General features: G+C 45.7%; 1 pseudogene; it reads left to right on the plus strand.

Annotated features, from left to right (window-relative positions):
- Positions 1-4,206: 4,206 nt before the first annotated feature.
- On the plus strand, positions 4,207-5,580 carry LOC123100164 (putative cyclin-dependent kinase F-2; annotated as a pseudogene).
- Positions 5,581-14,441: the final 8,861 nt, after the last annotated feature.

Below are 14,441 nucleotides of genomic sequence, written 5' to 3' on the forward strand. Positions count from 1 at the left end.
AGCCGGCACCTGGAGGGGGGAAATGGACGCGTCGGGTCTACACGGCGGGGATCTTGCTGTGGCTTTGGCCCGGATGTTGCTCCAAAGTGTTCCTATGGGCTGACCTAACACAACCGGGTGGATAGTTCCACTGGTCAAAGCCCGTCCGTGCAAAGTCAAAGGGCTAGATCCCGTGGTCAAACGCTACAGGGTTAGGCGGGACGGGGGCCCTGGGGGTAGCAATGCCACCGGAGCGTCTCGCCGGGACCTCATACATGTCGTACGGTGTGGTGGCATGTCCGAAGAGGCAGCACGCGTCTCCGGGGTGTGGCCCCCCTCACGGACGGCGATGACACGGTAGTAGACGTTCTACGGTAACGATGCGGCGTGAATATTATTAAATATTCGGAGCGAGATAAAATCATGAGTTTTTTACACGACGTGGGCACATGTGCTATAGGGCTGATGGTAATTTTTCATAATGTTTGGTGATGGAGAAGTATCTGAACACTTCCCTCTACGCGGATTGCTCTTCGCGTGTCTACGACTATGGCCGGCGGCCTCCAGGAGCTAGCATGCCGCCAAATCTTGCGTATGCAGCCTCTCACAAGTCTGGAAGTGTTGTGGCAGTTGCAAACGCCCGACACGCGTCTCCGGGGTGTGCCCCCCCTCACGTACGGCGCCGCGGCAGGCACACGGAGGGGGGAAACGGACGCGTCGGGTCTACACGGAGGGGATCTCACTGTGGCTTTGGCCCAGATGTTGCTCCAAAGTGTTCCTATGGGCTGACCTAACACAACCGGGTGGAGAGTTCCTCTGGTCAAAGCTCGTCCGTGCAAAGTCATAGGGCTAGATCCCGTGGTCAAACGCTACAGGGTTAGGCGGGACGGGGGCCCTGGGGGTAGCAATGCCACCGGAGCGTCGCACCGGGACCTCATACATGTCGTACGGTGTGGTGGCATGTCCGAAGAGGCGGCACGCGTCTCCGGGGTGTGGCCCCCTCACGGACGGCGATGACACGGTAGTAAACGTTCTACGGTAACGATGCGGCGTGAATATTATTAAATACTTGGAGCATGATAAAATCATGAGTTTTTTACACGATGTGGGCACATGTGCTATAGGACTGATGGTAATTTTTCATAATTTTTCATGATGGAGAAGTATCTGAACACTTCCCTCTACGCGGATTGCTCTTCGCGTGTCTACGACTGTGGCCGGCGGCCTCCAGGAGCTAGCATGCCGCCAAATCTTGCGTAGGCGGCCTCTCGCAAGTCTGGAAGTGTTGTGGCGGTTGCAAACGCCCGGCACGCGTCTCCGAGGTGTGCCCCCCTCACGGACGGCGCCGCCGCCGGCACACGGCGGCAGCGACGCCCGTGAGGGGGGCACTCCCCGGAGCCGCGTGCCGGGTGCCTGCGCCTGCCACCATGCTTCCACAACCGTAGGAGGGCCCACCGCAACACCTGGCGGCATTGCTACCCCCAGGTACCCCGTCCCGTCTAACCCTGACATAGACGATCGCCGGGTCTAGCCCTTTGACTTTCCCTGGACGTAGTTTGACCGGTGGACCTTTTCACCTGGTTGTCATAGCCCAGCCATAGCTACACCCCCAACACAGTCCCAGCACAACCCACCCCAAGATTCCCTTCGCGTCGGCCCGACGTGGTCATTTCGCCCCTCCGGGGCACGGCGATATCAACGCCCGTGAGGGGGGAGGGGGGCACACCCCGGAGCCGCGTGCCGGGTGCCTGCGCCTGCCACCACGTTTCCACAACCGTAGGAGGGCCCACCGCAACACCTGACGGCATTGCTACCCCCCACAGGTACCCCGTCCCGTCTAACCTCTCAGTGACACGACGGAAGCAAGGCCCGTGTGGGGGGCAATCGATATATGTTTTCTGTACATTTAAGTTAATGAAATTAGTTTTGGAAAAAAAATAAAAAATAAAAAGAGAAAATAAATAAAATATTAAAATATTATTAGAAATTTATGCCTACGGCAAAGCCGTCGGCATAGCTAACGACCACCGTTATCCCGTCGGTGTAGCCTGACGCCGTAAACGGCCGTCGCCGCCCGGGTAGACGGGCCCACGTGATATGCCGACGGCCGCCGTAGGTATATTTTAAGCAGCGCCGACGGTTGATCTATGCCGATGGCCCCCGTCGGCATAGATGGACATACGCCGACGGCCTTTCTACGCCGACGGCTTTAGCTGGGCCGTCGGGATATGCCCATCTATGCCGACGGGGGCCGTCGGCATAGATTTGGCCGTCGGCAACACAAGTTTGTCTGGTAGTGACGTGTGTGTGCAGGTCCGTGTAAGCATGCACCTGATTTCCTTTTGCTTTCAGTCAGATTGGCCGTGGATATCCAATGGTTGCCGCATCTTCTTTCACGCGCCGTCTTGCCGTTGTCTCCGGCCGTGGCCTTCCCTTCATACAAGGCACACCAACTCCGGTGGCATGAGACGGCTTGCCACGCGGCCGATCAATGGCGCGCGTTCCATCGCACGACTGACCCTAGTGTTGGCCTTTATCAAAATTGATTGCCCGCCTCATTTGTAGCATCTCAGAATTGTCCGTCAAGAGTGCCACTAAACTGAATGATTGTAAACTCTAATTTCTTTGGCGTCTCAAACTTCCTTTAAAGTTTCAAATTAAAATAGTCATAAATAGAAAAATACTCTACTGGGCCATTTAAACATTATCATTAAACTCTAATCATCAACATGTTCTGGAGTGTTTGTAGCCACAAAACTAATCAGGAATTAAGAAAATTTTAAAATCATGCATAGTTTTTTTTTGTAATACCAGATCTACATCATGTAGAGATAGAATGGACAGACCAGGCGCTAGATCCAAGCCATTATGAACACCTATTGGAGAGCCCATTTTTATATGGCAATAGATCGCTAGCCTCAAGGTTGGTAAGCGACTATGTTGAGAGATTTGAGTCCTATTAAGGATGAAAATCCATGCAAGGAGAGTGAATTAGGGAGGTAGAGGCATGTGTGAATTGGATTGCATGGGCGTGCATTGTACATGAGCTTAATGTCATGCCTACACATGCCGTTAAAGTAGGGAAGTTAGAAAAAAGAAGGCCCATTTCAGTGTATATGGGCTGATGGTCAATTTAGTTCATGCATGACGAAAACAATTAGTGATGAAAACATCAAGGGTCTGTCTAGAACACATCTAGATGTGACATAGTTATGTCACATCTAAACTGATGTCCACTCAGTTTATGGTCTATTTTTTTGTCCTAGTTTTTTTGTTTCTTGTTACTGCATTATATATTTGTGGGAGTTTAGATGTGACATCTTTAAAAAACATCTATGTGTGAATTAGACAAACTGAAACATCAAACCATACACCATAAAGCGAATAAATCAGAACTATCAGTCAACTTAGATCAGTTCAGTTCTTTGTTTTCTTGTATAAAAATTGTTCACCAACAACCCTAATAGCCTGCAAAATATATTTTTAACTTATGACCGAGAAATGGCGCGTCAAAGCCTACGTCACTCTCTAGTTGGACTAAAAAGCAGACGAAAATCATCAACCAAATGCTTGTTATGTACTACTCCCTCCGTTCCATAATGTAGTGCCTATAGATTTTTGGAAAAGTCAAACCTTACAAACTTTGACCAAGTTTACGGAGAAAAACATTTACATTTAGAATGCCAAACATATATTATTAGATTCATCGTCAGATGTATTTTCATATTTTATATATTTGACATTGTATACATAAATAGTTTTCTCTATTAACTTTGTCAAACTTTGTAAAGTTTGACTTTATAAAAAATCTATAGGCACTACATTATGGAACGGGGGGAGTCCTAGTTTAGCCGGGCCCACGTATACTCGGCCATGCACACAACAGCCAACTCCAACTTTGACTAAACCCGTCCGTAGGGCAACATCCTTTGACTTGTAGTGCAAGCTAGCACAACATGCAAGCCATGCAATTGACTCGATTTACTCCGAGTACAATCACAATACGGATAGCATAGCTAACTCCATCAGCATCCATAGCCAGAGCAATATCGAACTCCATCTGCACGCGGTTTGCTTAAAGAATACGCTGATGGATGGAATCCGGGTGGTGCGCGGTCAATACCCAATACGTATCCTAGTCGATCGCGCACTCTCACCTACGTACTCATGCACGATCTATATATACAGAAATGTTTGCGTTGCACTAGCTCAACCCTAGCTCCCTCCCCCCTTCCTCGATCTTCTGCTTCCACCTCCGGTCCATCGCGAGCCCCGCATCAAGTCCACGAGAGGCAAAGCCCTAGTCCAGCTCGAGAGCCATGGCTGTCGGCAAGCGACCAGCTGCCAGCCACGGGACGGATCAAGAACCAGAAATCACCTGCTGCAAGAGGAGGCGCGTCCGCATCGGCAGCACCGCGGCTTTCGAGTTCGATGACACGCCCTGCCTCGGCGAGGGCAGCTTCGGCGCCGTCCTCAAGGCGCGCCACCGCGTCACGGGCAAGCTCGTCGCCATCAAGGTCCTCCGCTCCAACGGCGATCTTGCTGCCGCCAACAAAGAGATCCAGGACGAGGCCGACTTCCTCGAGGCCTGCAGCCCGAACCCATACGTCGTCGGCTCCCATGGACTCTTCCGCGACCCTGAGACCTACAACCTCTGCCTCGCCATGGACTACGTCGGGACCGACCTCCACGCTTTCCTGTCCGAGAGGCCGCCGCTCCCGGAGGCCATCGTGAAAGCCTACATGTGGCAGCTCCTCACCGGCGCCAACAAGATGCACAGCAAGCATCACATCCTCCACCGCGATATCAAGCCCCACAACATCCTCGTCGGGGAAGGAGGAACGATCCTCAAGTTTTGCGACCTTGGGCTGGCCATGTCCTTGAAGACCGCGAGGAAGCCTTACGAGTTTGCCGGCACCGTGCCCTACATGGCGCCCGAGATGCTCCTCGGGAAGCCGGACTACGACGCGGGCGTCGACGTGTGGTCGCTGGGATGCGTCATGGCCGAGATGCTCACCGGCGAGATGCTGTTCAAGGCCGACAAAAAGGACGACAGGATCGCCCAGCTCTCGGCTATCTTCGGCGTTCTCGGCCTCCCGGACGAGAGGACGTGGCCGGAGTTCGTCGCGGCCAAGGTGCCGCGAGTGTTCTACGCGCAGGCGCAGCAGCACAACACGCTGGGGAACCTCTTCCCCCGTGAGACCTTGTCCAAGGACGGCTTCCAAGTCTTGAAAGGGCTTCTCTCCTTCTCGAGTGCAACCCAGCTAAGCGGCTGACGACGGCCGCCGCGCTCTAACTCCCGTGGTTCGCGCCCAAGCTCCACACCGACGACGTGTTAGAGTCGCCGCCGACAAGGAACGTTCTGCGGATCAAGATCGTTCCGGCGGGGACACTCAAGAAGAAGAATGTGCTGCGGATCAAGTTCACTCCGCCGGCGACACCCAAGAAGAACCTGAGGCGGATCAAGGTCATCCCACCGGTGACCCCAAGAACGAAGAAGAACCTGCTGCAGAGGATGAAGGTCATCCCACCGGCGACACCACAGAAGAAGAACGTGCTCAGGATACCACTTGCGATGTGGAACAAAGCCATGTAGTGTAGCTAGATGCTTGCTAGCTTATATGCTTCACCTACGGTGCAAATCGTAGCATGAAGAACTCCTGTTATTTTGGAAAGGGCTTGTCGTCACCCTTCTCCATCTAGCAATGTAATTTCTTGGAGATGATGTACCGGCCTCGAACTGATCATTTTGTAAACCGGTCATGTTTAATATATATCATCATCACCATTGCCCTTCTATATATGTTCTTTTGTTTATCTAGTAGAGAGTTGCGAGGGCATCATCCTGAGTGCATCAAATGTGCTAAGTACTTACGTACTTTTTTTACCATGTAGATATTTTTAATCCTATTTACCGTCTTCCTTGCATAATACATTTCTATAGGTGTATCTCTGACCTTTATTTTCCATATAAAATATATCACTATATCGTTAATATTACCAAAATGAATTGTGAAATATTTTTCTGAAAATTCAATTCACGCCGATCCATATTTTTCTTCTTCTTAATAGGCTATTATTCGGTGCTATTTTTTTAAAAAATAATACATTTTTTCATTAATTCGGGAAATAATACGCGGTTTTGAAATTTTTCAAAAATAACACACCGTTAGCTTAGGTGAAGCCGATTGGATCCAGTCGGACACGGCAAAGCCGATTAGGGTCCAGTCGGCATTGCCAAAGCTGACAACAACTAATCTGTTTTGGCGAAACACGATCAGTTGTCGTCGGCTTTGGCAATGCCGACAGCGGCATGCAATGTTGAAGACGGTGTTTTATCTGATGCATTTTTATCCAAAGATTTGTTGCGGTATCGCTATGTCTGTGTTTTATCTTTTGTCCTATGGCATTGGTGATCTATTATGATTGATATGAATTGCATGTAAGTGTTATCCTCTTGTGTTAACGTATAAGCATGCATGTATGTTGGATGACACTTGAGGGTTAGTAATGTGTTGTGATGAATACCAAAGCCTCTATATCCGGCAAGGTTTTCGTTCTGAGATTAAACCAATTGGATGAAAGTGACCTATGGTGAGTTGTGGGTATGGCGCGTGGTATTTTTTGGTACACGGCGGGGTAGAAATGAGTGGTGTGTTCAGTTTTTTGATTCAAATTTCTTCAACGGGTGTGGCGATCGCTTGGTTGGCTTAGCGTTTTTTCATTGCTTGTGGGCCAGTCTGACACATCGATGCTTCTCTGTATTTCTGTCGCGACCGCTTCTGGCCCAATCGATATGTCCCTTTCTGTTACTGCCGCTGTTGGCCAGCCGTGTGTTCTAGACGCTCCCGAAAACTCTGCTCCAGTGCGGTGCATAACCCAGCCACCCATTCACCGCCGTACTGGTCTATAAAAGGGCTCTTCTTCGCACATAGCATCTTGCCCAGCGCGGCAGCGCCCGGCTGCCTCCACCCAGAAGAAGCCGCCCACAACGCTATCCTCCTGATTAGTCACGTTGCCGCTACCGAGGCCCCCGCCGACGCCCGCCACGGTCACGGTGGTGTCGACGGCGAGGATGCCACCACCACCCGCCACAGGGACGGTGGTATCGACGACGAGTACGCCACCACCACCGCAACCTGCCACGGCCACGGTGTCGACAACGACGATTACGCTGCAGTGTTCGGCTTCGCGGCGTTGGCACGCCTGTTGGAGAAGCGGAATGAGTGCATATACATCAAGATCTTACCGGATACCTCCGGTTTCTCCTACACGCGCGGTCATCGCTCTGCCATCCGCATGCATCTCACACGTCGACCGTCATCTCTGAGACCTTCCGCCTCAGTCTCCGAGGTGTACGCTGGTTCGTCATGGGCGACGACAAGTCGACAACAGGGTCTTCCTCCCGGACAACCTCCTCGCCGTCCCCTACTACATCGTGCATGGGGCATGGCGGAGCTGGGCGTGCCGACACTCGGGCTTCCACGAGTACGGCGTGTATGGTGACCTCCTGGGCCTCCTCGCCGCCCACCAGGTGGCACCGCTGGTGTCGCTGACTCGCTGCACCACCTCGACGTAGTGCGGCCGCTTATCCCCAACGTGCGTTCGCGCCCGGCGTCTCTACGGAGGCTGTTCGACGGGGGTGATGCACCAGTCGATATGCTACATCGCTTCGAACCGGTGGACGGTGTCAGTGGCGTGGGGGTTCGTGGTGACGGTGGCGAGGGCGTCGTGCTGGAGCGGGAGATGCAGATGCCGGCGCGGACGTTCATGAACTGGTACTGGCCCGCCGACTACAAGGCGCGCGCGTTCAACACGAAGCCCCTGGCGCACAACCAGTGCGAGAGGCCCGCGCTGTACTACCTGGCGTCGGCGTGGCGCACGGTGGTGCGCGTCATCGTGTTCGAGAAGCCTGACCCCGAGTTATGGGACCTGGTAATGCTCGCTCTGCCTATTTTATGTGTCAGGAGGCTGCTGGACGAGTGATCCATTCACAGCGCTACGCTTCAAAACTTTATACAGCTCTAACTTTGTAAGTATAGCTACAGCTCCTCCTCGGTTATTCAGAGTAAAGGCGTACTGTCTGTATACTGTCATTTGCAGGTCGTAGGGTCACTGAAGGCGCTTACGACCCATCTGTTCTTGCTGCCAAGTTAGTGTGCATTTACGCCATATTAGCTGCTTCATTTGCCTCATTATTCGATCGAATTCTGGTTGAGCCGCAGTGATGGTGATTACGCCGTAGTCGTTGGTGGGTTATAAGAGACACTGAATTAGGCAGATTCCTAGCCGTATACTCTGTCAGGTAGCTTTTGTATAATTGTTTCCGGTTTTGAGAAGTTTCAGACATTCTGCATCTTCTTTATTCCTCTCAGCAATTTATTATACATCATTCCTGTACAGAATTTTCCGATTTCTCATCATTCCTGTACTGTATAACCGTTTCATGAATATTTTTCCTGTACTGTAATAAACTTTTCATCAGGTCTGAAACCTACAATGACATATCACACATCATTCCTGTACTGTATCTATCTGCATTTGGACCTAGCTAAAGAAGATTTACACCCTTGATACTTGAGTGCATCATGAATAAATTCATGCCATTTGCTACTTGCTGCAACTATATGCCTTGATCATCTCTTACAAATTATGTGCAACCCTACATGTGTTTCTTTGCACTTACTTTTTTTTTTCCTTTTTTTCTGATAGACACCTTCTTCAGTCTAAGTCAAATGATGGGTGACTGCCTATAAGAGCTCTAGCGATTGTTTTATCCTTCTGATTGTGTCAATTCAGAGACCTGTGCAAGGAGTCAATTTAGATGTTCTGAGATACTGTGTCTGCCAAAAAAAAAAGGTCAAATTGGCATATGAAGATGTCCGGAGCAAACAATATTTGATGGTGTTAGCAGCATGGGGAGCTCAAACAATAGATAGCCAGATGACAATATGTTTAAGACCTTTAAGACCTACCTTGCCAGAGTAAAATCCAACATTCCATCTAGAAGGTTGCTTACCTGCCTTACAATAGCCTGCCAACTCGGTTTGAAATTAGGAGTGTGAGGGGTGGATGTAGAACATGTATGTCCTGTGCGTGAAGGGAGTGGTGTTCTGAAATGGTAGTATGTGAAGACATGTCTCGCAAGTGATGCTCCTTGAGTATCCAATGTACAAGAATGTAGCTCGGCAAAAGAAATAGCTCAACACATTCTGAATAAAAAATCCAATACGACTATTAAATAAATTGCAGGTATAGATCAGCACTGGTTCAGAGGCAATGCAGAGGCAAGTCAGAGCAGCACTGATTTCTGGTACAATGCATATATGAATGCAGATCGTTTGTTCAAGTTCATCTCATGTCTACTACTCCCTCCGTCGTGTCAAAAACGCTCTTATATTATGGGACTGAGGGAGTAGATATGACTTGCTTTATCCCATCTTTTGCATATTCTGCTGTATTGATGATCGTAAAACTTCATGTCAGCCAAAATTGCATCGTCTACCTCAGTTGAATATCTTCAAGCAACCAAATTATTTTTCGTGGTACAACCAAACATAATATGCATCAGTCCATTTGACCAGGGACTAAAACCAATATTTTCACACTGGAACTCGGCCACCAAGATGTTTAGTTTCAGAAAAAAGGCCTGCTGCACTGATTTTTATATGTATATAACCCATATACGATATGCATATATGTTTATCATATTAACATGCATACCCTCCATCCAAATTTAATGGACGAGATGGCCAAAACTCTAATACTTCTACTCACCCGATTGATCAAATTAGTCCGTCCAGCATCTTTCCCTCCAATTTTCATCACATCAAAAACCAAATAGTCATCTAAGCATACAAGCCCGTCATTCATTATACAACAACATACATTAAAAAATGGAATCGTGGGGCCTGTCTTTAGTTGGCCCCACTCGATCATATACCCTTGGCGGCAGAAGAATATGGTCTTGCGCGGTTATTTTTTAACTAAAAATTGGCATTCGGTTTTATGGCAGGCACATCACTGGCACTGAACCTTCTAAGATGTTTTGGTGATAGAAATTTCTGGGGTACAAACTGAGGTTGTATTACTATTGAACATACTTAGCAGTAGTTTATTGTGATATTTTACATTATATTTTCTAAGTCATGTTACTTAGTTTCATATATGCATTGCTGAGAATTTTGTTTCCATCCACAGTTGTCCGTTGTCAGCAACGGTAACATAAAAGTGAATGATTCACCTTCTTGACATATTCTTAGTGGCATGTAAGGTACATAGTATCTGAGAATGTTTGTTATTCTTATTTCTAAGTACATCTCTCTTCATTTGATGGATTGCTTATGCCTAATTTTATTGATGTTCCCTCCTTCAGCATGACTGTGTAATAAGATGAAATGCCGCATATTTGGCTAATTATATTCATGGGGTTACTGGGACAAATTAAGGCCCCTTCCTCCTTCCATTTCGAGAAATAAGAGGAGGCTCTCAACTTCAATTTGCAAGTGGTTTTTAATTTGTTAAAGCTTTTTCTGGCCGCCACATGGTGAGGTAGAGAAACAAGTATGTTCAAGCATTGTTGGTTTTATATCAAATAATGGCTCATATTGTTCTGACCTGTGGGTGTATAAATATTGCTTTGTTTCAGTGGAGACACAGGAAGGAATACTTTTAAGCTGAGCAAGGGGTTGTTTAACAAAGTTTCCATGAACACTGTTTCCTGGGTATATGCTACCATAGATTCCCCATCATCAGTTCATCGCATCATGCTCCCTTGATTCAGAGTGATATGGTTGTTTCTATATTAAGAGCTGCTTAATTTTGCTGTTTATGGTAAGAATTTGTATCACTGCATGATTCCACAAGATACAACGGGCTAATTAAAGCCTGAAGGTAACAAAGTGTTCTTTTGAATAATATACACAATTACTCTTTGGAGCGCCTTTTGTGATCTGAAATAGTTTTTCTCTTGGCTAAATTATTTTGTCTCTAAACTTTTTCCATGAAATGCACATTAATTTTTTTGTGATGATCAAAATAGTTGTTTTTTTACTGTCTCAATGGTTGTACTTCGGATCAGATGTAATTTTTAGTTAAGTATTTATGTTATGAAATGTGAAAATTTATTAAATTTTAGCTACGAAAGCACTGTTCCAAAGTTCCTTACTTTTGGTCATGTTGTGTATTTGTTTCAACTTGGTGGACAGACCCTTGCTATGTACAAAATAAACTAAAAGTTTTCATGAAAGATAGATATTTGTGTCTATAAATTGTTGTGAACAAAACAATTTGCTAAAAAGCCTCAAGTTATGCAAAAAAAATCATCATAACTATTTATTACTCTATTGCTTGGACCATAGTCTACATAGTCGCGACTGATCGATGGGCGCGGCGTGTCGCCGCGCGGGCTAAGCTAGTATATACATAGGGTGGCTGGAGTGATAGATATCATCGCATCTGAGTATATGAGTCAAAGCATATGGGATAAAAAAGGACTCATCAAACTTAATGCTATGGTTGGGTTTACCTTAATAAATTCTTAGTACCTGGGGATGCTTACAATGGTTTCAATCATAAGTACATGTTAGTCAATGAATTTTTAAGCATCTTAGCATATAAAACCGCAAGTGTGTCTATCTATTATTTTATCACACCCAACGGCCTAGGATCAATTCCGCACCACCTATCACCACTACTTCCACACTCGCTCTCTTTTATTTTATTTTCCACTTTATATTTTAGTAACTAAATCTTATTTACCTGCACTTCATCATCTTGCACACCGCCTCTTTTGCATTGCAAATTATCTTTTTTTCTTGCAAATTATCTTCTTTTAGAGTCTAGGTAAAGCAAACGCTTGGTGTACGAAAGGTTATATCAGGGCAGACCGAGGCTGAGAGAATAGTATTCTTACCTTTAGCTCCCTTGGGATATCGATGCTCGATACTTCCACCTCCACACTGGAAAGTGCTACAATAGTCCCCTACACTTAGGATGATCAAGCTCTTTTCTGGTGCTGTTGTTGCCAGGAAGTATGGCGCTAGGTTGAATATTCTCTTGTGCATTTGTTTGCTTTATCACTAAGTAGTTTTTACTGTTCTTTATTTTTTGCTTTGTTTTCTATCTTCCAATATGGGTAGAAGCATACAAAAAGTTGTACTTACCAATAAAAGAGTTGAGGAGCCTCCTAAATCCTCACTGTTGAAGAAAGTTACTACTTTTATTATCTTGAATCAATTTGTGCTTGTGCTAAAACTCCAACTAGCTTAGTATGAGGAAATCAATGGGAGAGCATGATTTTTTTTTTGTAAAACACCGCTTGTCTAAAAAAACACTTATAGGATTTGCTAAGAGAATTGGATGACCATGGTAGTGTTTTGTTTGAAAGTATGATATAACTTGTTGCTCTTGAAAATGTACTGAGCACTTTGCATTCCACTAGCATCTCATGTTAGGGATATTATGATACTATGGTATAGAATGAATTGAAGAATTTGTTATCCTTATGGTTGCTTATCAGATTCTGGAATTCAAGGAACTTCTTTCGAGATTCGGAGACATTTTCTAAATCATGAAGATTATTTAAATTAGCAAACATATTTTGAAATTCACAAATATTTTCGAATTTTGCAAACATTTTATAAATTTATGAAGATTTTTAAAATTTGCTGACATTTTTGAAATTCATGAACATTTTTTGTTCAAATATGTAAACAATTTTGTTATTTAAAATGTCTTTAAAAGTTGTGAAGATTTTTTTATTTTTTCAACACATTCAAATATTCCCTCTATTTTTTAAAATTTCCTTTCCTCTATGTTTTTTTCATCACTTCCCCGTATGGCTGAGGACTAATAGGGTGGCTGGCCACCCAACTGAAGCAGCGTCCTGGGCATGCGACTTTTGCCATCTTTTGATGCATTGCGTGCTCAATAGAACCTCCCGCGCATGTGGGTTATTTCGCCGTCGGGGGAGGGCAAACTGGTTTTCTACTTCATGCGTTCGTGACGGGGTGCAAGCCAACTTGCTGGTTCTATGCCAAGCGACCGGGTCGCCGCTTTGTTTGTTTTCCTATTTTTGTCCTCGGATCGTGGATTCACGGTGGAATACCAACATCGTGCTAGCGTTGGGGGAGAGCTAATAACAGAAATACCACATGTTGGAGATCCAAACCAACATGAGCACATATTGAAGAGTTATTGTAGCTAAGCTCTGTGGCAGTAGACCTAACCTCAAGGTTGGGAGGCCAATAGGTTGAAAGATTGGAGTTCTTTTGGAGATAAAAACCAGTGCAAGGAGAGTGATTCTGAGAGGCGGCGGCATGAATGAATTGGGTTGTGTATTCGTGTGCACCGGACATGCGCCTGGGGCCATGCCTACACATGCCAACAAAGTAGGGAAGTTGGAGAAAAAGGGTCTATTTCAATGTATATAGTCTGATGGCTAAGTCGGTTTATGCAGGATGAAAACCAGCGATACACCCTAACACAATCAATTAGGCATGGAAACATCCCACTGAACTCTGTAAATAATGAACCAGGAATACCAGTCAACTCAATTCAGTTTGGTTCTTTGGTTTTCAATGTAAAAATTCTCACCTCTAACCGAAATAGCCTGAAAAAGAAGACGTAACTCAAGACAAAGGACCGGGGCGGCAAAGCGCACATCACCCTCTAGTTGTTTTTATGGTTGATAAAGTTGAAATTGATGATGTTGCTAGTGTTATTAAATCTTCTAATTATGAGAGCCTTGGACATTTTAAAAAAGTAAGTGGCAATGCTTATATTGTTGATCAAAGAGAGAGTCTCTGCTTACCGAGAAGAGATTAATGTTTTGTAGAAATCAACAAGTGAGATCAAGGAAGAAGAAATTTTTGAAAAGAAGTGCTCATTAGATGAAATAGATGAGGAGGAGAGTGAAGACCAAAATGGGTAAGACCGTATTAGTTACCCATGACCACCTCATAATGATAGTAACTCTCTAACTCAAGCTATGTTTTATCACCCTCCATGCTTATCGGAGGATGATTATGTTACTAAAATACAAGATCCTTTGAACTCATTAGATGAAAAATCCCTTTTTGATGACTTTGTTGCTTGAGGTGATGAATATTATGATGCACTTATAGAAGAAACTTATGGAGATGAATATGATATTGTGGTTTATGGTAAGATACAATTGATAAAGTTGCTCACACATTTGATAGTCCTATCTTGTTCCCGAGCTCTCTCAACTACACTTTTAGAGGTGAAATTTGTTTACGTTAAGGAGTATATTTGTGGTTTGAAATTTACTTGTGCTCATGATGATTCTAATGAAAATTACATTGTTGACCTTGCTGCTACTACTCGCCATTATTATGAGAGAGGAAGGAATAAGGACCCACTTTATGTCTCTAATACACTAAAATTGCAAGCAACTGCTTCTACCATGCATTGAACTTTACTCTATGTTAATGTTTGTT

The sequence above is a fragment of the Triticum aestivum genome, chromosome 4D (assembly GCF_018294505.1).
Source record: "Triticum aestivum cultivar Chinese Spring chromosome 4D, IWGSC CS RefSeq v2.1, whole genome shotgun sequence".
Classification (NCBI taxonomy): Eukaryota; Viridiplantae; Streptophyta; class Magnoliopsida; order Poales; family Poaceae; genus Triticum; species Triticum aestivum.